Raw genomic sequence first — 23283 nt, forward strand, 5'->3', positions numbered from 1 at the left:
ACTCAGAGATTATTTTTCTTAATTTTAAGAAAGATATAAAACTACTAACACAATCCTCCTAGAGAATAGAATAATAGAAAATTCTATTCTCACCCAAACCTGGTGAAAATATTTTAAGAAAGAGATATGACAGGAATCTCTGTCACAAAGTTGCAAAAATCCTAAACACAATAATAGCAAATTGAATTTAGTAATATATAAAAAGAAATAAATGTTGTTTATCCTAAGAATGCAAGAGTGGTTTAATTTACTGCATTAACAAACAGAGTTGAAAAATCATATCACCATCTTGAGAGTTGAAGAAATTATTTTATAGCTCCCAGATCATTGTGTGATAAACTATTAGCAAATTATGGATGGAAGGCAACTTCTTTGCTCTGATAAAGAGTATCTACAAACGTTCTTCATCAAACATCATGCAAAAGAGAGAATGGCTGAGTTTCCACCCTGAGAACATGAATGACTCAATGGTACCCACTATTGCTATTAATATATAGCACATTGCAATGGAAATACTAATTAGAACAATAAGGCGAGGAAAGGGAAGGCTAAAGTCCTTTGAGAAAGAAAAAAAAAGGATAGAGTAACATTATCACTATTCACATATGATATATGATCATGAACATGCATATATATACACCAAAAAGATAAGGATGTCCATAACTGTTTTACTCATAAAGCCCAACAAACCATATCTCTATGTATCCAAATAGAGATAGATATCTATCTATCCATATCTATCCAAATAATGAAATATTATAAAACAATGAGAATTTTTAAAAATATATAATTATTTACAAAAACATGAAAAAATTTTACCAAGATAATGTTTGGGAAAAGAAGCCAGACACAAGAAGCAAAATGTCTCATTGACACAAAAGTGAAAAACAATAGACAATCGAGTTGGGATAGTGATGACCCTCGCCCTGGGCAGTGTCTGGGAAGGACCCGGGGCGGTGGGGGGTGGGGGAAGGCTTGGGTGGTTTCTAGACTGCTAGTGATAGTCACTGTTGTTTTCCATGTAATGGGCAGGAAGATGTTCACTTCATCAGACCGCACTTTTGCTTCCCTCACTCTTCTACATGTAGGTTGTCATTTAATAAAAAGTTTACTTAAGTTAATATTTTATAATGAAACATTCCCATTGACGTTGAAGCAATAAAAAATCGCTTCTCTCATCCATATCAATTATAATTTTATGAAAGTAGTAGTCATGCCATTAGAGAAAGAATCAATAACAAAAAATATTAGACGGGAGAAAACAACAACGATTGTTTTTGCAATTGATGTGATTTTATGCCTAGAAAAGAGAAAATTCATTGGAAAAACTTTTGGGAGTAATAAAAGCCATGCAGTAGTCAGGCTGAAGACAAAACTAATATATAATAATGTAAAGCAATTTTCTGCATGAAAGTTACAAAGTAGCAACGTATAATGAAAGAAGAGACCCTATTAAAAATAGCAGTTAACATCTACAATGCTTAGGAATAAAATTAACAATAATTGTGCAGAATATTTTTATGAATAAAAAGAGACTCCATATGCTTACACATTCTATTATAGATCATCAGGGAAACTTGTGTTGCCCAGAGATAGCGCTGAGTCATTTTTTTTTTCTTCCATGGATCACTCACAGCAAAATATGGGAGTTTAGGTTATTGACTCCTTGTCCTTCAGGATGTTTCTCAGCCTCCTTCTCCTGACATTATAAATGGAGTGTTCACAGATTACAAATTAATTCTTAAGTCATACTTAGTGAAACATAATTAGGAATGCTAACTTGTTACAAGAAATGGCATCCCAAAGCCAAATATGAATGATTTCTGATATGCTTATTACCACCCTGCTCCCATTTATTAGTGGAGGTAATTAAGAGTTGGCTGCGAAAACGAAACATTCATTAACAGTCTCTTAACCTTGTTCTCTCTCCTTATGGAGTCCAATGTTCAAGTTCTGGCGCCTTTTCACATCTTTTTGCCTTCGTGTTTGTGAATTAAACTTTCTGGGAGTTACTTCTCATTCCTCTGGGGTTAAAGGGAAAGTGAACAAGATATAGTCCAAGAGGGAGGTAACTGAGGCACCTGGGCTCTAGAATCTTTATTTGCTTGGTTCAAGAAAGTGTTAATGTTTGTTGTGAGAAAACATCTAGTGTACTTATTATTGGATTTTAGGTAAATGTGGATTCAAAACTTGCCTTTTATTCATGAATGCTTCTCCCTATGGTATCTAAAGAAATGACATTTAAATCATTATGTAAATATAATACAAGAGTAATATGTAAGTAATTATGGCCACTTGTAGATGGCAAAGGATCTAAATGATTCAGTTTTTGAAAATTTTCACCTGTGATAAAAAAATCAACTCTGCCAATTATTAGGAAAACCTAAAGAGTTTTGAAAATATTATTACAGTAAGTGTTAAACATTTTAGTCAACGGTTACAGTGTTATAAAGTTGAATTCAAGCAATGGGAGCAATTTTTATGCTTAAGTTTTAAAATTAAAGTACCTGTTTTCCTCTGCTAATACAGTGGATGAAGCAATGCAAGTAAACCGGTTAGCACATCGTCTGAGGGTTAAAGTGTTCGATAATAGTTGATTATGGAGCTATTTTCAGTATTAGTATTTTTGAGACATATTCATATATTTTCTCGTTTAACTGACTTCACTCAAGGAAGATACATCCAGTGGCCCTGTCTCTCTGGGGGAGATCTGGGACTTCAGTGGGCATTAGCATGGTTGAATACATGGATAGCATAGTGCTGGACCTAATAATTAGTTAAATGAATGAATAAATGAATGAATGAACCTTTGAACGGCTGATTAACATTCAGTGATATGAAAGTGTCGGTGCCTTTTTTGACCAATAAAATGAATCCTTACTATGGAATTTTAGGACCAAAATTCCCAGCTGTCTGTCCCCTAATGATTTATGTTTCCTTCTTTGACCAGATTCTAGTTGAATTAAATTCCCTTATGGAGTTGAATACCCCCTGGTATATTTAATCCTCCCTGGAAGAGGCCATTTGTCTTATCTGGCATAAACACTTAATTACCCAAACCTGTTTGACTTTTCTGGCCTGTCATAAGTCTAGAAACTGTTCCACACATTAAAAAAAAAATCTTTACATTAATTAATGTCTTTACATTAATCCTTCTTGGTGAGCAATTTAGAATTTTTAAAAAGAAATTAGAAAGAGAGAGCTTGCACAAATGCCCATATAGTAATTTTAACAGCAATATGGATAATACGGTGTCCCTTTCAAAAGATTGGGTACTTGGGTGATAATGTCAATTGGATTGAAAAGCTTTAGTCTGGTTTACACCGCATTGGTTTTGACACAGACATCTTAACTATTACTTGAATAAATAAAGTCTGAGATTGCAAAACAAAAAACAAAACACACCTAAATATAATTCAGAGTAACAGTGTTCTAATGTAAGCCAAAGACACCCAAGGGATCAGAGAAGAAGGTGAGTTTTAGATAGAAGAAAATATGTTCATAGGAAAACAAATTCTAAGGTTTAAAACAATAGATTGAAACACATTTCACTGGAAATTTTATTCTGATTTAATTTTATTAAACTGTTTTAATTTTCAAATTAAAAGATAACCGTGGAATATGAAGATAACCATCATAATGTGTTCATTCTTCCATTTCATGTATGTTTCGAATATGCACACAGAGTCAGTTGAGTATTTATGGTGATCACATATACGTGATCACATATATTTGCTTTAAGCAGAATTGAAGAGTGCAATCTCCAGTGGAAGACATCTGAAAGATTAGTTTGCTATAATTTTCTGTGACTTATAAGAATGAGGTTGCTGTTCTAACTTTCTTCAAATTCTTCACCATCTGTGCTTTAAATTCTTTATTTTCTTACAGAGAATCTTGACCATGATTCTCATGGGATTGTTAGAATAAAATTTATTATGTATAATTTATTTCTGCTACTCTGTTTAAATTTTCACAACCCATGTTTGCAAATTCACTGTAAATACTGCTACTGAAATAATAGACTGGTCTCTAAAACAGAAGGCTGGAACAGATAATATCAACTTAAAAATGGCCCACTGCTTTTGGAGGAAAGTCAAAGGCCTTAGAATAATATTCACGATTTTCAGGATTCCAAACTAAACCTACTTTTGCAGCCTTTGCACTACAATATCAATCTACCGTATGCTCAGTTGAAATACACTACTCATGTTTTTCTCAAAAAAGAGTGGAGCAGAGAAATGATGGGGGAAAAAAAAGGACCTGAGAGCAAAGTGAAAAAAAATATTCATAGTGACTCTATGCTAAAATGTAGTAATTCTCTCGAAAGTAATATAATACTATATATTAATTATACTTCAACAACTAATAATAAAATATTTAAACGTCGTAGTTCTAATTATGTGAAACAGATGAGTCATTTTCATTTCATAATTTTATGGACTATATGGACTTCTTAGCTCTTGTTCATTACAGACAAATGTGCAGGCTAGATGGGCAGCCTTTGAAAGTCATAGTTGCGATATTGTTCACAGAATTGTCAGATCAAGCAATAAATATTCCATAAAATATTCACTTTAAATGGGGTTACTTCTTTCTACATGAAACGTATTCATATACAATTTTTGTTTTTTACCTGGTATATTTTATATAACAAATTGAATTTGACAAGCTCCTACATGATTTCTAATGGGAATTCTAATGAAACCTAATGGTAAGCATTTGGAATGCCTGTGTTGTCACAGGAAGAGTACTAGAATACAGGCAAGAAGTAGAAGATCCAAGTTTTCAAATCCTCTCTCTACCATTGACTACTTAAAGTAATCACATGACATTTCTTGGTCACTGTTTCCCTAAAATTTTAACTAAGGAGTCTAATTGAAATCTGAGTTTCCAAATTCATCTCCATGAAACCACCAAGGCTCTGGCTTGAGTGTACCTAGCATCGTGTGGAAAACTTCTTAAAAGTGTAGAAGTCTTCTTCCCACTCTCAACATTCTGACTGAATAATTCCAAAAAGGTGCATGGATCTATGAATTCTAAGTAGGAAACCTTGGCCATTCAGCAGAGATAGTGTAACCAGGATACTGAGAAATATCTTAGAAGGTTTTGCCTGGATGCCTCAAAAGCAATGTTAGTGATGGGGTTCCGAGGTTCTCAACTTCCCATTTATCTGTCTTGTATTTTGGGGGCCCCTTAAGTTTTTCCCTAACTAATGAATTGATCATTGAACCTAATGTTTTATATCATTCTCAGACAAAAGGTAGAAAAAAATTTAGTTATTCAAATAATTATTTAGTGCAAAACTCTTTCATTGTTTGGATCCCTGATCTGGAATGTTTCATAAAGAACACTAATTTATTTTGAATAAATAAATAGATAGAAAGTGTGAAAGCAAAGAAAGGAAATTATTGACTCGCTATAGAGCTCAAAGTCTAATTGGCTTCTTTGATTTGTTGTCGTTAGCATTTTGATTTCATAACCTTGAGGCTACAGTTTAGAACATAAGACATTGATACTTAACAATTTATAATGCCTTCTAAGAATTATTTTTCACTGTATTCCTCTTAAATAATTCTTATTCTCCCTGTACTAAGAATATTATACACAATATTCTGGTTGCTTGTGGTTGCCTTTTTTAAAATTTTTTAATGTTTATTTATTTTTGAGAGGGAGAGAGACACAGTGTGAGCGAGGGAGGGACAGAGAGAAAGGGAAACACAGAAAGAGAAGCAGGTTCCAGTCTCTGAGCCGTCAGCACAGGGCTCTACATGGGGCTCGAACTCATGAACCATGAGATCATGACCTGAGTCACCCAGGCTCCCCTTCTTGTGGTTGGACTTGTGAAACACCTTTCTCCTATTCCATTTTACAGACCAGGTATAAAGGAGACATATTATATGATTTCATATTTTGGAAGAATAAAAACTAAGCCTATTAGTAATCCCATTAATTATCAGTTGTTGATTCAAAAAATGAATGTAATGTGATTTTGACATTCTTAGTTTGCTCTACTAGAATATTCAATTTTTTCTAACTTTATACAATATACAATATGGTAGTTTGGCCCTTCAGATATTTATTGGTTGATTTGTATCAATGATTCTAATTTTTTTTTTTTCAACGTTTATTTATTTTTGGGACAGAGAGAGACAGAGCATGAACGGGGGAGGGGCAGAGAGAGAGGGAGACACAGAATTGGAAGCAGGCTCCAGGCTCTGAGCCATCAGCCCAGAGCCTGACGCGGGGCTCGAACTCCCGGACCGCGAGATCGTGACCTGGCTGAAGTCGGACGCTTAACCGACTGCGCCACCCAGGCGCCCTGTATCAATGATTCTGATGTGGTTTTAAGTGCCTAATGCCATGTAGAGCATTAAGTAGTAGGAACTGTTAGTTTGAAGGGATGGCATGGCCGTTACTAGTGTTAGAAAAAGAATCTACTCACATTGCTGGCTCTTCAGTCAAGAAAATGTCAGTAACATCTAGATTATCAAAGTAAACTCAGAAACACAGGCATCATGACTGTGGGTGATATAAGTACAGTTAATGGACAAAGTAATAATTTTTCCAGGCTTAAATGTTTCTAACTAGAATCTTCATATATCTCACTACAAAATACTCCAGTGTTTATGCTTTTGGAGTGCTTTCCTCGTAAAATGAAGGGGAGGAGAATTTGCCAAACCAAAATCTGCCTCTGGCATAAGGATTATTTGGGGCTGATTATTTTTGAGAGCCCGCAGACACTAGAGATTCCTTTTCTGTGAAGGAACTTTACATTTACAAAGGAACTTTCCATTGTTCAGTGTCTCCCTCTCTACCAGGAAGAGAGAAAATAACCAAATTTCTACAAACTTTTACTTTTCCTCCCCTATAAGAGCAATAATGAAGGATTAGATGGTTGAACTGTTTTAATTTCCAGCACATCTGCGACAGTGCAAGTAAACTTCAGCCAGCTAGCTTTAATATAGCAGCTTCCTCTGCAACATACAATCATATGAAGAGTTTATTTGGTTCATCAAGTTATCTGCCAAATTGAAGACAGATCAAGCAACTTACGCAATTAGCAAATTTAAAACATAATAATAACCATTACATCCCAGAGAAGAAATATAATAAGGAAATTATATGGGCAGATAAACATTTCCCTTGACATAGATACTAAAAATATCAGATATTGCCCGGGGAGGGGGGGAACAAAAATTATTTAGTCGGAAGCTCTGAGGACTAAGAAACATAAAAAACACATCACTGTTAACCATTAGCATTTTGTTTTGTCAGATATTCTCAGAGTGTCTTCCTGTGAAAATAGGAATAATTTAGTCTAATGGGTAGTGGCAAAAGCAACTTCAACAGATTTTTAACTTAGGAGTAACTAAATAAAGCAAACCTTGGAGCCGGATAGCAAATGCCCCATTTCAGCAGCATGATGAATAATGAATAGGTTATTAAAACACCACTGATCACATCTCTTCATCCAGCTTCATAATACAAGAGCAAAGGGACAAATAATGCTAACGACTTGGAGGAAATTTAAAACTCCTAAAAGGAAAGAGAGTGCATAAATGAGCACAGTGCTATAAATCTGTAGAGTTTACAGCCGTGGGGGAAATCACAGAGAGAAGTTGAGAGAGATTTAAAGGGGACTTGCAAGGTCCTTGTGAGCAGGCCAGAGTCCATCAGCAATTATAGCAAAGGGATCAACAAAAAGTTAACTCAGTGCCTCCAGCCCTCAAGCTTCAGCTTGTCACCAGATAACTGGAGGAGAGCAAGGGAAGGCTGATATCCGTACTCAACTGCAAATGAGAATTAAAAGTGAGAGGACAACTTCCGGAAACCTTTATATTTAAACTCAAAACTGAATTCATTGATTTTCTTCCCAGTAAGTTCTTTAACGTCTTTAATCTAGTCTTTATGGGACCACAAGGTGTATTACTTTGGCATAAAGGTATTTTCCATGGAATTTGCTTTAATCCTTTATTTAAATCAAAAATACGAAGTAAAACCCAACAGATAACAAACATCGAAAATACCATAGAAAACAAATACTCTAAGGGCCAAAGGAATGATGAAAGAAATTCAGTCTCATGAAGTTTTAGTTTTACCTTAAAGTTTAAGCAAGAGAAAGCAAGGATTTAAAGACAATGAATTATCAAGAGGGTTTTGGAAATGAGTCTCAATTATAAATGCCTAGGAACAGGATGATGTGTGAGAAAAATTAGTGCATTTTGAACAAAAAGATAAAACAACATGACTGTCTTTGAAATGTTTGAGAAAATGGCAATAAAATATATCTGGCAGAAATATTTCAGTTTTATCAACAAGTAATCAGCTTCCATGTAATATTAAATAATTTGTTGGTTTCTTCTTAATTTCGTTTAATTAAATAAGATGATTAGAATATAACTTTAATGTACTATAAATCTATGCAAATACAATTATATACTTGTGGCATACCATTTTTTATTCAAAAAGTTTTTCAAAACACATGGATGTATTTGTTTTGCAAATTTCACATAGAAAATACATAATTTCAGATGTGTTAAAAATGGGAGTCTTTTTTAAGGTAACGAGTTTACATGATAGATTAATAACAAATTCCTTGCATTATCTCATTTTACTTTTGGAGTCAGAAACATTCAATTCAGAATAAGAGGATCAATATATTATGATAAATTATACATTTTCCATTATGCTTTGGCCTATTTTGATAATCCTGTATGTTCTTTTAGTTTTTACAACTGGGGACCATAGTCTCTTGAGTTTTTAAATTTAATTAATTGAAATGTGTATGAAATGGATTATACTGAGCTTCCACAAAAATGTATCTTCCTCCTATGAAGTGGGCATGTGCATGTATGTGAGTTTAAGTAAAGAGGATTATATATTTACACTCCTATTTCAACAAAGTGCACAATTCTCTAGTCCTCTTTATGATCACAGTTTGGTTTCTGAATTATGTCCGATACAGAAACAAATTCAAAAAACGCTAGTAGTATATGCATGTCTACTTAGAAACAACAGTATAAAAAGTGCAACTTGAAGGGAATGCCCAAAGATGTTAACCATCAGTTCAGTAGGATTGTACCACCCGTGATGAAATAAACACTAAGCTTTCACTTTTTCCTCCCTCCTTTATTTAGTATTATGCATGGTAGTGTGTTAGATCAAAGTGCAGATAGCCTGCGACCCACACCATCTCCTCTTGGGACTGAGGCGATAATAGGTCAGAGTTGGCGCGGCTCTAAAGCCTAAGGGTGAAACCAAACAATAAAACTTACTTTGTATGGTTTTACTTTAAGAATTAACATAAAGAAACTAAACTTGCAATAACGTAATTATTTTCATAAAGAAGCTTAGGATCTTTCTGCCCACTTGAGTAGCTAAAGATCAAGTTTAAATTTTTAATATTTAAAATTCTCTTTAAAATATCAGTTATATGTCTGCTATTATAAGGAGCTCTTCTGTTATTATTTCCTTTTTAATAGCTTTTTAACCAAGTAAAATTTAGCTCAATTTCCAATAAAAGTATCGTTGAAATGAGTGAGCGGTTATTTGTAGTTTAGGAACTTTCTAAATTTATTTTGAAGTTCAACATAAAATATTTTATTTATCAAATCCCCTAATAATAGACATTTATTTCTTTATAAATAAAAATGTGCAAGAAATCATCATTATAGATGTCATGGTATACATATAAAGGTTTTTCTCTAGAATAAACTCCCCAAAGTGTTATATCTGGGTCAAAGTGTCAGAACATTTACAGTTTTGCAAGTCACAGATGAATTGACCTTCATAGTCATTTACATTTTAATTCACTAATTCTCTAAAAGTTTTAAGCTTTGTGAGTTATTATTGCACTGCAACTATTCATGGAAGGTGGGTAATGTACATTAAATTTAAAATTACCACTGAACCTCATTTGGTATTAATTTGTAATTATCAACCAGGTGGGTAGGTTCATTCAAAAATGTTTGCTATAACAAGAATCTATGAGTGATTTGTCATATACTCTTTATTTTTAAAAATATTTATTTATTTATTTATTTATTTATTTATTTATTTATTTAGAGACAGAGGCAGCACGAGAGCAGGGGAGGGGCAGAGAGAGAGAGAAAGAGAACCCCAAGCAGGCTCCATGCTGCCAGCACAGAACCTGATGTGGGGCTTGAATTCAAGAAACTGTGAGACCGTGACCTCAGCAGAAACCAAGAGTCAGATGCTTAACTGACTGAGCCACCCAGGTGCCCCTGTTATATACCCTTTTCTTGAGAGATAATTTTAGAATTATAGAATTTAGAATTCTAGAAAAGACGGTACAGAGAATTCCCATGTACCCTTTGCCCAATTTCTCTTCATGTTAATTACCAAGTTGTATTGATCAAAACTAAGAAAGCAAACCTTGGTACATTACTATTAACTAAGTTCTAGACTTGATTTGGATTTCACTGATTTTTTCATTTGTGTTCTTTTTCTGTTCCAAGAGATCATCCAGGATAGCACTTTGTATCCCTTGTCATGTCCTTCTGGTCTGTGAATGTTTCTCAGTCATTTCTTGTTTTTCATGACCTTAATACTTTTGAGAAGTATTAGGTATATTGCAGAATATCCTCAGTTTGGGTCTTTCTGGATTTTTTTACTTATGATTAGAATGCGGTCACAGGTTTTCACAAAATACGTAACATAGTGAAATGTCCTTTGCATCACATCATATCAAGCAGTACATACATGATGGCCACGTGATGTCACTGATGTTTTTAAACTTCCTTGCTTGTTTAAGGTAGTGTTTGGCAGTCTCTCTGGTGTAAAGTTGATATTTTCCCTTTTCTTTAATATATTCTTTAGAAACAAGTTACTAAATATAGCCCACCCCAACGGGCTTGATGACTTAGCTCCATCCACTGGAGAGGTATCTGCATCTATCATTTAGAATCTTCTGTAAGGAAGTTTGTTCCCTTCCCTGCTATATTTTTCTGATATTGTACTTATAGCTATATAGACTCAAGGGTATTTATTTTACACTTTAGGTTATCATCAATATTACATTACTTGTTTTGTTTTTAAATTTTTCCAGCTTTGGTCGTGGGGAGCTCTTTCAGGTTGGCTCCTATGTCTTTTCACATATCCCTATACTTTCGCTTTTTGAGCACTTCTTTACTTTCTCTTACTACAAGGTGCTCCAGGTTCATCTTGTATTTGGCCTTTCCCAGGGCTAAAATCAGTGATTTCAACAAGGAACCCCGGTCCCCTATTTAGAAACCAAGAGCTGGGTGATGAGTAGGCTCACAGCTGCTAAGGTGTCATTGCTTTTAGGCCTCCTCGATGGACACAGCTGGGTAATATACGTGTGTATATTAACCTAAGCATACATACATATTTACCACCGTTTCTGTGTCTAATTATCTTAATATACATTAGGTTTAACATAAGTTCATGTTAAATGCTCTGACTCTCATCCTGTCATGTTCTTTTAATTCCTCTTTGTTGATTTACTTAAAGCATGTGCAGGCATTGGCACTGCAGAAAGTAAATGTTTTAAAAATTATATACAGGGGCGCCTGGGTGGCGCAGTCGGTTAAGCGTCCGACTTCAGCCAGGTCACGATCTCGCGGTCCGTGAGTTCGAGCCCCGCGTCAGGCTCTGGGCTGATGGCTCAGAGCCTGGAGCCTGTTTCCGATTCTGTGTCTCCCTCTCTCTCTGCCCCTCGCCCGTTCATGCTCTGTCTCTCTCTGTCCCAAAAATAAATAAACGTTGAAAAAAAATTTTAAAAAAAAATTATATACAGTATTCATCGATATTTACATACTCGATATTTGATGTAGTAGCAGTACTTTAATCCGTCCCTACAGCTAATCCCAATTAATTATAAGGAACCTGAAGAATAGGGGAAATAGGTAATTTTCCCCAGTTAAACATTTTTTTGTTTTATTTAGTGCACTTTTATTAATATATTTAGAGCACATTTTTAAGCTTTATCAATTTTTAGAAACTAATCAAAAGATAATCAATTACTAAAATATCTTAAAATACAGGTTCCCTTGCATATAGAGAGAAAACCTAATGTTATTCCATGTTTCCAAGATACCAATTAAAATGTGCATTTTAATTTTTTTTCTACTTAATTTTCATCTGAATCTGGTGACCAAATCTAGTTTTGCTTTGCAGGAAACTAAAAATGTTTTCTTTTTGTATGGTTAGTAGATCATAGTATAAAACACATTTATGCCATCTTGTGATGACATATCCCAGCTTATAAATACAGCCAATAAATGTTGTCAATGAGAAAAATTGTTATCCTGTATTCAGTAAAGTGGAAACATATAACTATTCAAGTTATAACTTTAACTACATTTTAGAATGTAAAATAATCTGTTTGCCAAAATATAAAAGATGTTTCAATAACATCTATATAATTCAAAAATTCATATTTTATTACCTGTATTGAAAAATCTTTCAAATCACAAAGTAGAAATTACAAGATTGGCAGACTGGCTTTGATTACATAAGTACATTTCAGATGGTATTAGATAGTGGTGAAAAGCCTTGTTTGAAAGAGGATAATCCATTCAGTGCTACTTTTAACAAGCCCTTTTTTATGTGTTCTACATGGTGATGCAATAGGAATAAAGACGGGAATAATATGAAGACTTTTGCTCTATTGCTCCCAAAATAAAACAAAAATAAAAATTAAAACTTGGACCTCATTCTAAGGTAATCACCAGCTGTTTTCCATTTCTTCTTCTTGGATTTCTCTTCTGAATTACCTACCAATGGATTAGACTTTTGCCAGAAATTTATCTTGGCTTTGTTTTTTATTTTATTTTATTTTATTTTATTTTATTTTATTTTATTTTATTTTATTTTTTAAAATTTACATCCAAATTAGTTAGCATATAGTGCAACAATGATTTCAGGAGTAGTTTCCCTAGTGCCCCTTACTTACCCATTTATCCCATCCCCCCTCCCACAACCCCTCCAGTAACCCTCAGTTTGTTCTCCATATTTATGAGTCTCTTCTGTTTTGTCCCCCTCCCAGTTTTTATATTATTTTTGTTTCCTTTCCCTTATGTTCATCTGTTTTGTCCCTTAAAGTCCTCATATGAGTGAAGTCATATGAATTTTATCTTTCTCTGACTAATTTCACTTAGCATAATACCCTCCAGTTCCATCCATGTAGTTGCAAATAGCAAGATTTCATTCTTTTTGATTGCTGAGTAATACTCCATTGTATATATATACCACATCTTCTTTATCCATTCATCCATCAATGGACATTTGGGCTCTTTCCATACTTTGGCTATTGCGGAGAGTGCTGCTATAAACATGGGGGTGCATGTGTCCCTTCGAAACAGCACACCTGTATCCTGCAGATAAATGCCTAGTAGTGCAATTGCTAGGTCGTAGGGTAGTTCTATTTTTAGTTTTTTGAGGAACTTCCCTACTGTTTTCCAGAGTGGCTGCACCAGCTTGCATTCCCAACCCCAGTTAAACATTTAAACATGAATTAGGACATATATGTGGGATGTCTTAATAGCAGTGTGTGTGCAATTTTTTCAAAGTGGAGAAAACTTCCCATATCAGCTTTATTTCAAGAGCACATATATAGCACCACGTATATGTGGTGACAATGAAGACAGAAGAAGGGAAAAGAGAAGTGGATAGATGAGAGTGATATAAAAGATACTTATGTTACTTAAAACAATAAATATAGATATGAGTTGCATTATTTATATGTTATTCCCTTATTACCTAATGTTAATATATTAGGTTTAAATATTTCTAAGCAGCATCAATGCCTTAGGAAAGATTTATGGTAATAAAGTTTGACAGTTATTTGAAATTGCTTATGTATATGTTAGCTGACATTAGCATAAGCAAATTGCTTCTGTTCTGGAATTCACCTTGAAGCCATTTTTGAATTTGATAATTCCCTATTCTCTAATATTTAAATCATATTTAAGCAAAAAATGAGAAGAAAACTGTATCTATTACCCCTGGTTATTCAGTATGTTCATAGATTTCTAAGTTAAGCACATGGTACTAATTGCTATTATGTAACCACCGTGTGTTATATTCTACATAACTTAAAACAGAGATGTCAATGATCCACTAAAAAAGGTGATTGACTTGAACAATTGATTTCTTACTATATTTGCTTCATTTCTATTAGACTATTAGTTTGGAAATCAACAAGAGAGCAGCTGAAAGCCTCTCCTAATGATATCCAAGCTGGCTGTTCCCCAACACATTTTCTGTTTTTTGTTTTGTTTTGTTTTGTTTTGTTTTGTTTTGTTTTGTTGTGTTGTGTTTTTTGTTTTTAACAAGTATGACTATGGAGAGGAAATAAACTTGAAGGTCTTGTATCAAATATTTTTTCACTCAGAAAAATGTCTCTTACTGATATCTTAAACCTTGCCATATCACTGATATTGAGAATCCTAGGAAAGTAAGAATATTGCTTCACAAAACTTACAGATGTTTTAGAAAATAATCAGCAATATAAGTTCAAGGATAAAGGACATAAAATCTAATTGTTCTATGACTCTTAGCTGGTTGAAACAAATAGATATCAACCGTAAGTCTTTTTTTTTCTTTTTCTTTAAGACATACACTTTATTAAAGTGGTCTCAAGTCAGTGTACAGGTAAGCCCTGACTGCCTCTGTGCCTGAATCTCACTCCCATGGAGACCCAAAGCCTTCATATGTCTCAGGTTGGGGGACAAGAAGGGGGTTATAATGGCAGTCCTCTCAAAGTAAAACAAAAAGAACAAGTATTCAGGTAAAGATTTTTAAAAATTGGATTACATAATTCAGGTGAGGACTGGCCTTTCTCCTCAGGGAGGAATGGGGTGGCTTTGGGGAAGGCAAGGGACTTCCTGTAACACTGCATCTCGCGATATTTGGAAGTGCTATTAAAAATAAACAGAACAATGTACAAAGTCGCCTGCCACAGTGGAGAACTTTGGGGATGCTCGTTCCGCCAACTTCTGTCACCTAAACTGCTCCAGTTTTGAAATCCTGAGTCAACTGTAAGTAATTCTTAAAAAAAAAAAAAAAGTATTTTGTACTATAATACAATTGTATAATTATTTAATAATAAAGGATTCCGGGATAGTGATTTGGGAATTTTCTAGTCAAGTTTAAGTGATAACATTTTATTTTATATAAGTATCCTGAAATTCTGTGTAGTAGACTATTTTTATTATCTTTTTATCCCTTAAGTTTTTATTTTCTATATTTTGAAGTGTTGTAGTTGCCTCACATATTCTAACTAGCTAGAGCTTTGTTTCTTCTTAGTTTCTTAGATATCTGAGAGTTTTTTCTTATTTCAGAAACATTCCAGACATAGAAGATATTTAAAAGTTATTTTCCATTACTTCCAATATTTTTTGAATTAGATGACTTCCAGATTCTAACATCAGATTCTTCCAAATATGAAAACAATTTTACACATCCATGCTGAGCATGGAGGTGCTTAAGATTCTCTCTCTCCCTCTGCCCTTCTCCAAGCTTGTGCACCACCCCCCAAAATTAAAAAAAAAAGCCACATGTATTAATATTACCATCAGTCTTATCAGAAAAGCCTTTAAGTATTGAGAAGCTATCAAGCTCAAGGTAGCAGACAAAAAGTTTTACAAAATTTTAGTTTTTGCTCTTAAGCACAATTTTTATAATTGGCAAAAATACTTTTATGTGTTTTCTTTACAGTGATTGGCTGACTTCATCCACATTCAAGAAAATGTCTGTCAAATACTCAAATCTGAGTAAGCATAATTTGTCTGTCAGTTGTCCCTTCAAGTAATAATACTGTTCCACGGGGAAAAGAATTACTTTAACTTCGAACGCAAAGGAATTTATGTCCTTTTATACAACCATCCTATGTCAGTATACAACGCAAAGGCTTTATTTGTACTTCAGGTTTCTTCATACATTTTTTTTAATGTTTGTTTGTTTAGATAAAGAGAGAGAAAGAGAACATGTGCAATTGGAGAGGCAGAGAGAGAGAGAGAGAGAGAGAGAGAGAGAATCCTCAGTGCAGAGCTTAAGGCAAGGCTCCATGTGGGGCTAGATCTCATGGTTCATGAGATCATGACCTGACCAAGACTCAGATGCTTAACCCACTGAGCCACTCAGGTGCTCCATACAAAATATTTTTAAAGCATGTACTTAAGATCACACTTTTATAAAATTAAAAGAAACACTTTTTACTGATACCTGAAGGACAATCTTCAGCGAAACTTGTTTTTCCTAGGGTATTTTGGGGAAAATAAAACAACTAATTAAATAGGTGTCATTGGCTTGATTTATGTTAAGGCAACAGAAGTTTTAATTATCAATGCAAATGACAACACAACTGTAACTGAACAAACCCTGAGACTTAAATTGGTTATTCAACTCTTTGAATATTTTAGCACCAGTTCTGTACATTTCCAAGCATTTCTATAAAATAATTTCTTTGATGATTATATGGTACTGGTATCCAACAAAAAAGTGCAAAACAATGTCTACCTAGTATCTATACATGCATCCATTTGTAAGACATAATTAAAATTCTACAGATAAGAAGAGTATCAGTTCATGTTTACAGCTAAATCATTAATATGACAAGGTATGGTATTGTTGGAAAATAGCAGTGCTATGATTTTGATTACTGACTTTTCATCAAGCAGCCATTCAGCAATGTCAACTCGTAAAGCTGTATTAATCATTCCACTACTGTATGTATTTCTCAAACAAATATAATATGATGGCTTACCCTGTTAAGATGCTTCAATGGCTTTTTCATTTTCAATTTGAAAAATTATAAAATAAAATTTACAGCTCCTAAAGAGCTCATCAAGTCTACATTTACAATATTTAATTCAGATTTCTTTAAAGTCTAAGCAACTGATCTCAAAATGATGTTATAATTTAATTGTCAGCATAGATTATGAGAAAATATTTTGTTGTAGAAGATGTAATAAGTTAACTTTTTAACAGCTATAAAGCCTAAAGAGTTAAAGCATTTGCCATATCTGTTTTCACTACTTATACAATTTGTCCATTTTCACTGGGGTCAATTTGTCTTTCATGGTTCAAAAGTCTATGATATGTTTGTGTCATGTTTGTTTCAGCATCATTAGACATAGATGATGTGCACTGAAAAAGCAAGTCTTCTAGTTTCCTCCTTTTAAGCTCATAGTGCACTTTGAAATATTAGAGACATATAGAACGCATACATTTTATCTTGTAATGAACTAATACAGTAGTCTGACATTTATTGGACAAAAGTGAGATTGTAGAGATTATAACAGATGTAACTGAAGATAGCTAGTAAGTGCCCAGGGGTGCCTAGGTGGCTCATTCGGTCGAGCCTCTGACTTCAGCTCAGGTCATGATCTCACAGTTCATGGGTTCAAGCCCCACATCAGGCTCTGTGCTGACAGCTCAGAGCCTAAAGCCTGCTTGGGAATCTGTACACACACACACACACACACACACACACACACAAGTGCCCAGGAAAGTATGGTATTATGTTTGAACAGGTACATATTTATATATTAAACCTAACTTAGAAATTTTTAGAAAACCAACACACAATTACACTCTCAATTATTCAAAAGAGAGCTGATATCACTATACAGCACATAATTTCTAGAAAACAGAAACTTCTCTATACACTCATATAATCATATAATGTGAAGAAATCATATAATGATTTAGTATTATTTTGAATGTACTTTAATATGGCTAACTCCCCAAAAGGTCCTCTTTTAGTGTTGCAAGACCGAAATAAAAATACCAAAATATATTATACATACAAGGATATACAGTTGACCTTGAACAATGTGAGGTTGGGGATGTTGACTCTCACCCCTGCATTGTTGAAAATAAATGTACAACTTTAGACTCCCCAAAAACGTAGCTAGTAATAGCCTACTGCTACCTGGAAGCCTTATCAATTACATAAATAGTTATTTTAACACATATTTCGTATATTATATGTATTATATATTGAATTCTTATAATAAAGCAAGAGAAAAGAAAATGTCATTAAGAAAACTATAAGGAAATAAAATACATTTACAGTGCTGTACTGTATTACTTTAAAAAATGCACATAAATGGACCCATGCAGTTTGATTCTGTGTTGTTCAAGGATCAACTGTCTGATGGTTTTTAAGGCATATTTTCATAGATACATGCATATGTGTGTATCTACCTCTATTGTAAAATGGATTTCTCACTTTCCATTGCGATGAAAACAGCATTCTAATGCAGGAGAAGAAACCTCTGCAAAGAAAGCAGAGGAAATAATGAAGAGAATGAAGTTGGACTGTGGCCGATTTGGTCATGCAGAAGAGGGGGCCTGGTGGGAACAGATCTTTTTTGTTTTTTCATAAATTTAACTTTCTATAGGAAACATTTTCCTATGAAAAGTTCAGCAACTAATAACTTTTATGACACTATTCTCCCCCCTCCCCAACTACATCATTATACAAATACATTTTGCATCTTGGTAGTTCGGCAAAATAATTTAAAAGCCCTCTCTGGCCCGCATGCTCCTCATCCACTTTCTCGACCATCCTTCGATGAAAGCATTGATTAAATGCTCTCTTCTGACTCTCTTCTTCAATTCCTATTCACTCTTCAAACCATTCCAATTTGGCTTCCTCCACCATCACTATATTTAAACTGCTTTTGTAAAAGTTACCAACAAATTTCATGCTCAAAACTTTAATACACACTTCTAATTTTACTACATGTTTCTGACATATTATGAATTCTGACCATTTTCTCATGAAATAATTTTTCTTGCTTTATCCCCACTACTGTAAATATCTAGCTATTCTTTTAATCAGACTTGCCACCCTTTCTTGGTTTCCTTTGCCCTTTCCTGTTTCTAAATGTCACAGTGTCCCCATTGTGGGTCCCACAAAATTAGCAATGCCTTCTTCCTTTGGCACAGTTCTTACAGTAATCATTTTGATCTCAGTGAGATGAAAATTAAGGACAATAAAAAACCAGATAGGTTAATTAACGTGATTTATCATTACCTGATTTCTTATCATGTAAAATTCCAAGCATTACCCACTCTGGTTTTGGACTAAATGAGATGGGATTCTTCAATGTAAAATTTCTGGACCTAAGACCAGAAAAGACTCATTATGTATACAACTTGTGTTTATCATTGTAATTATAAAGGTAGAACAGAGAAATTTCTCACACAGCCTACCTGAAAACCTTGTAGATAACTAGGCTATGTTTCCCACCTTCCCCCCCCCCCTTGGGACATAATTGTGGACTCAGATTAGCATAGTACGATTTTGTTTTATCTTACTTTTGATGCAAAGAAATCTGTTTTCTCCAAGTTTAACTGTAGGGATATATATGCCAAGATAATAAACAGGCAGGCTTTCTAAATTAAGACTAGTAAAGCAGGGAAGTTTCAAGTTTCAAAAAATTTAAACTCTTTCAGATTATGGTATATTAAAGATAGCTACAGAATCTATGACATTCCTACTAATGAAAAGGCAGGTCTGTTTTCATATTCTTTTTGATATGATCTGGCCTGTGACTGCTTGAATCAGTAGAGTACAGAACACAGCATGGGACACTATGCCTTCAGGCTCTCTGTACTTCTAACACTCCTGGGGAGCCCAAGATGTATTAGATCTAACTGTATTCTGAAAAGACCATGTGAGGAAGCCTTGAGACTAAATGGAGAAAGAAAGGGACGAGATGATCTCTTTCTTCAACCTGCTGCCACCAAGTCACGTTGTCAAGTGAATATCATCAAGTGACCCTAGTCAATGCCACTACGGAGAAGAATCCAATAGCAAAGTCCTGCCCAATTCCCTGACTCCAAAATTATGAAATACAATTAAATCGTTATTATTTAAAGCCACCAAATTTTGAATTAGTTTGTTAGGTAGCAAAAGATAGCCATAACAAAATTTGGTAACTGGCAGTAATGTGCCGCCATAATAAGAAATCCAAAACATGAGACATTGGCTGTAAAACCAGGTTGGAATCTGAAAGGATCTTCAGGAGACTGTAAGCAAAAGTTGGAAGACCTTTGTGAAGATAGTCTATGAGAACTTTAGTGATAAAAATTGTCATTGGAGGTTAGAAAAAACTGGACCCTTGTTATATAATGGCATGAAGTTTGGTAACAACAACACGTCACACTGGGAAAACTAGCAAGGTACCTAATGGGCTTATATGTCTGGCTGAGGCATCTTCCATACAAATATAAAAATGGTTTTTTATTAGAGTTTTCAGGGATAAAATAAAGATAGACAGACTAAACATAAAAATATAAGGTTTTGGCAGAATTTAGAGGAAATAAAAAGCATCTTGGAGGGTGCCTGGGCTGTCAGTCAGTTAAGCATCTGACACTTGACTTCAGCTCAGGTCATGATCTCACAGTTTATGAGATCAAGCTTAGTGTGGGGCTATGCACTGACAGTGTGGAGCCTACTTGGGATTCTCTGTCTCCCTCTCTCTCTCAAAAAAAAAAAAAAAGCATCTTGGATAGTCTGTTAAAACACTCGTATACACATATACACACACATCAAAACAAAACAAAACAAAACAAAACATAACAAAAAATATTTTTTCTATCCTAGTCTCTTCTAGAAAAGGGTTATCAAGGTAAAAACAAATAGCCTCAATGGGAGGTGGAGGCTAGGGTAAATCAGTGAAGGTAGTAAAAATCTACAAACTTCTAGCTAAAAGATAAATAAGGTCTGGGGATATAATGTAGAGCATGGTGAATGTAGTTAAAAATGCTGAATTATATACTTGAAAGTTGCTAAGAGAGTAGATCTTAATGTGCTCATCACAAGAAATAAAATCATAACTATGCAAGGTGACGGATGTTAATTAAACTTACAGTGGCCATCATTTTATAAAATATATATATTATGTATATAATATATGCAAAAAATATATATATGTATATATCAAATAACTATGTTGTACAACTTAAACTTATATAATATTATATGTCAATTATATCTCTATAAAGCTGAAAAAAGAGGAATAGCCTCAAGGCAAATACCACACCAGGATTACCAATAAGTATGTAAGACACTCAGATATCAGATCCCAGATCTTTTCAGCTATACAAAAGGCCTTTTAAGGAGCTTAAAAATATGTCAAAAAGTCTTGCTCTTTTAAGTTAAAGAATCTCTAAGAATCCTTAGCACTTTGGGTTACAACAGTCTCACATACCACCAAGATGGGAAAAAGTATCTGTCAAGAAGGCAGACTATGAGTTTAGCCATTTGTCCAATGGAGTAAACTGCAATGAAATTCTTTAAAGACCCACACAGGTTTTGCTCTAATGGTAAAAAATTTAAAAAGGCTTTGGATTCCCAAGTATACAATTGGAAAGAAGGCAGGAAAACCTATTCCGTTACCTAGGCTACTTCTTTTGAAAAAGGAAGGGTATCTCAGAGAGTGGTGCCAAGAACTCAGAAAGTAAAAACAGTATTCAAGGAGAACAATGGACTGGAGACATACCATCTAAGAGCAGAACCAGGCCCTAATCAAGGAACATCCTCAGCCCCCCAGATTAAGACTTTGAAATATTTGCCCTGTAAGATTTCAGAATTTTTTATGGACCAGTGACTGCTACTGGCCTCCCCTTACCCTCTTTGAAAAAAAGTGTCTATTAAACCTATCCTTTCTCGCCCCCATTATTTGTTGGTTTGTGGATGGCAGGTAACTAATCTTTTAGTTTATAAGTCTATGCATCAGGAAGAGCCACAATCAAGGAGCTTCCAGTGCTCTTAGACTTGACTTAAATCATGGGCTCCTGAGCCTCAAGCTTGTTGCCATAACTCAGGGAAGACTTTTGAGACTAGAACTGGGGTCAACAAAATTTGCATTTTTGAAGAATGTAAAAAATAATTTGCAGCCAAAACGGTAGACTCTAGAAAATTACATCCTTATATATACTCCTCTATATGATGTGACTTTGCACCTGCTCCGTTAAGAAATGGATTCTATTTCTCCATTCCTGAACTCTGGGTTCAGCCATATGCTTTGCTTTGGCCAATAGGATGATATCAAGCATGTTTGGAGCAGAGACTTAAAAGACATTTATCAACTGCGACTTGTCCTCTATTGGTACATTTGAAACTAGAGAGCACCATGCAAACAAGTGTAGGCCTCTAGCAAACTGAGGGAGAAACAAGAAGGGGAACTGAGATGCTATGATGAATATCTGCCTTTCTACAACAAATGAAGAAAGCTAACCTAGATCATCTAGTCACCATCCAACTCTCAAAATAGTACAACCAAATGGGAGAACCCAAACCAAGATGAGCAGAACCATCCTGACTAGAAAAACTGCTCAACAGATCCTAAAAAATGAACTAAATAGAAAGCTTGTTTTTTTTTAAGCTGCCGAATTTCAAGGTGGTTTGCTGTGCAACGAAAGTTTATGATGCAACCATATTAGCCTATATCCTAGCTATTATAGAGAAGTGGTATAAGAAAGTAGGGTGCTATCATAAAAATTCCCTATATTTATATCAGTCATATTGTAGGCAGCAAGGGTAAATGTAGAGCAGGGTAGAAAGCTAATGATGTATGTTATGCCATGGCAAAACATCAGTAAAGCTGTCATCTGACATAACTTGGAAGTTAAACTACATGCCAACACAGCCTATAATTTTGCATAATTGGTTGCTTTTAGGATGTGTGTGTGTTTCAACTATTCAAAACATGTTCCATTAAAATCAGGAAGATATTCTACAAACCCTTTACTATGGAGAAGGCTTTCAACATTCCCGTTCTCCGTTCTTATTCAAAGAAAACTCTATACCCAACATCCTGTTGGTAATGAAACTGATTTTTTTTCTAATATAGTGTTAGAAAAATCAAGTGGAACTAACCTCCACTGGAAGACCAAAAGTACATTTTTGTACTTAAAAGGGCATTCTTGTTTGATACATAGCTTTGTGGAAGCCAATCTCCAAGATGGCCTTCAATGATCTTCACCTCTTAGCACTTATGACCATAGACCTGTATCATCTAGGATATTACAGAGGTGACAGTACATAATTTCTGAGGCTAGATCATAAAAGGCATCATGCCTTCTGCTTTTGTGACTTGGATCTTTCTAATTGGGGGAAGTCAGCTGCCATGTCATACACTTAAGCAGCTGTATGGAAAGAACTATAGGGAGTTAGGTGGAGGACTGAGGGTTCCTGCCTACATCCAGCTGGCCACGTGGAGGAGCCACGTTGGAAGTGAATCTTTTGGCTGTAAGTCAAGCCTGCAGATGAATGAACTC

Source organism: Lynx rufus, unplaced genomic scaffold, assembly GCF_022079265.1.
Source record: "Lynx rufus isolate CCGP_SWC_20201006 ecotype Redwood Valley unplaced genomic scaffold, mLynRuf1.p SCAF_5, whole genome shotgun sequence".
Classification (NCBI taxonomy): Eukaryota; Metazoa; Chordata; class Mammalia; order Carnivora; family Felidae; genus Lynx; species Lynx rufus.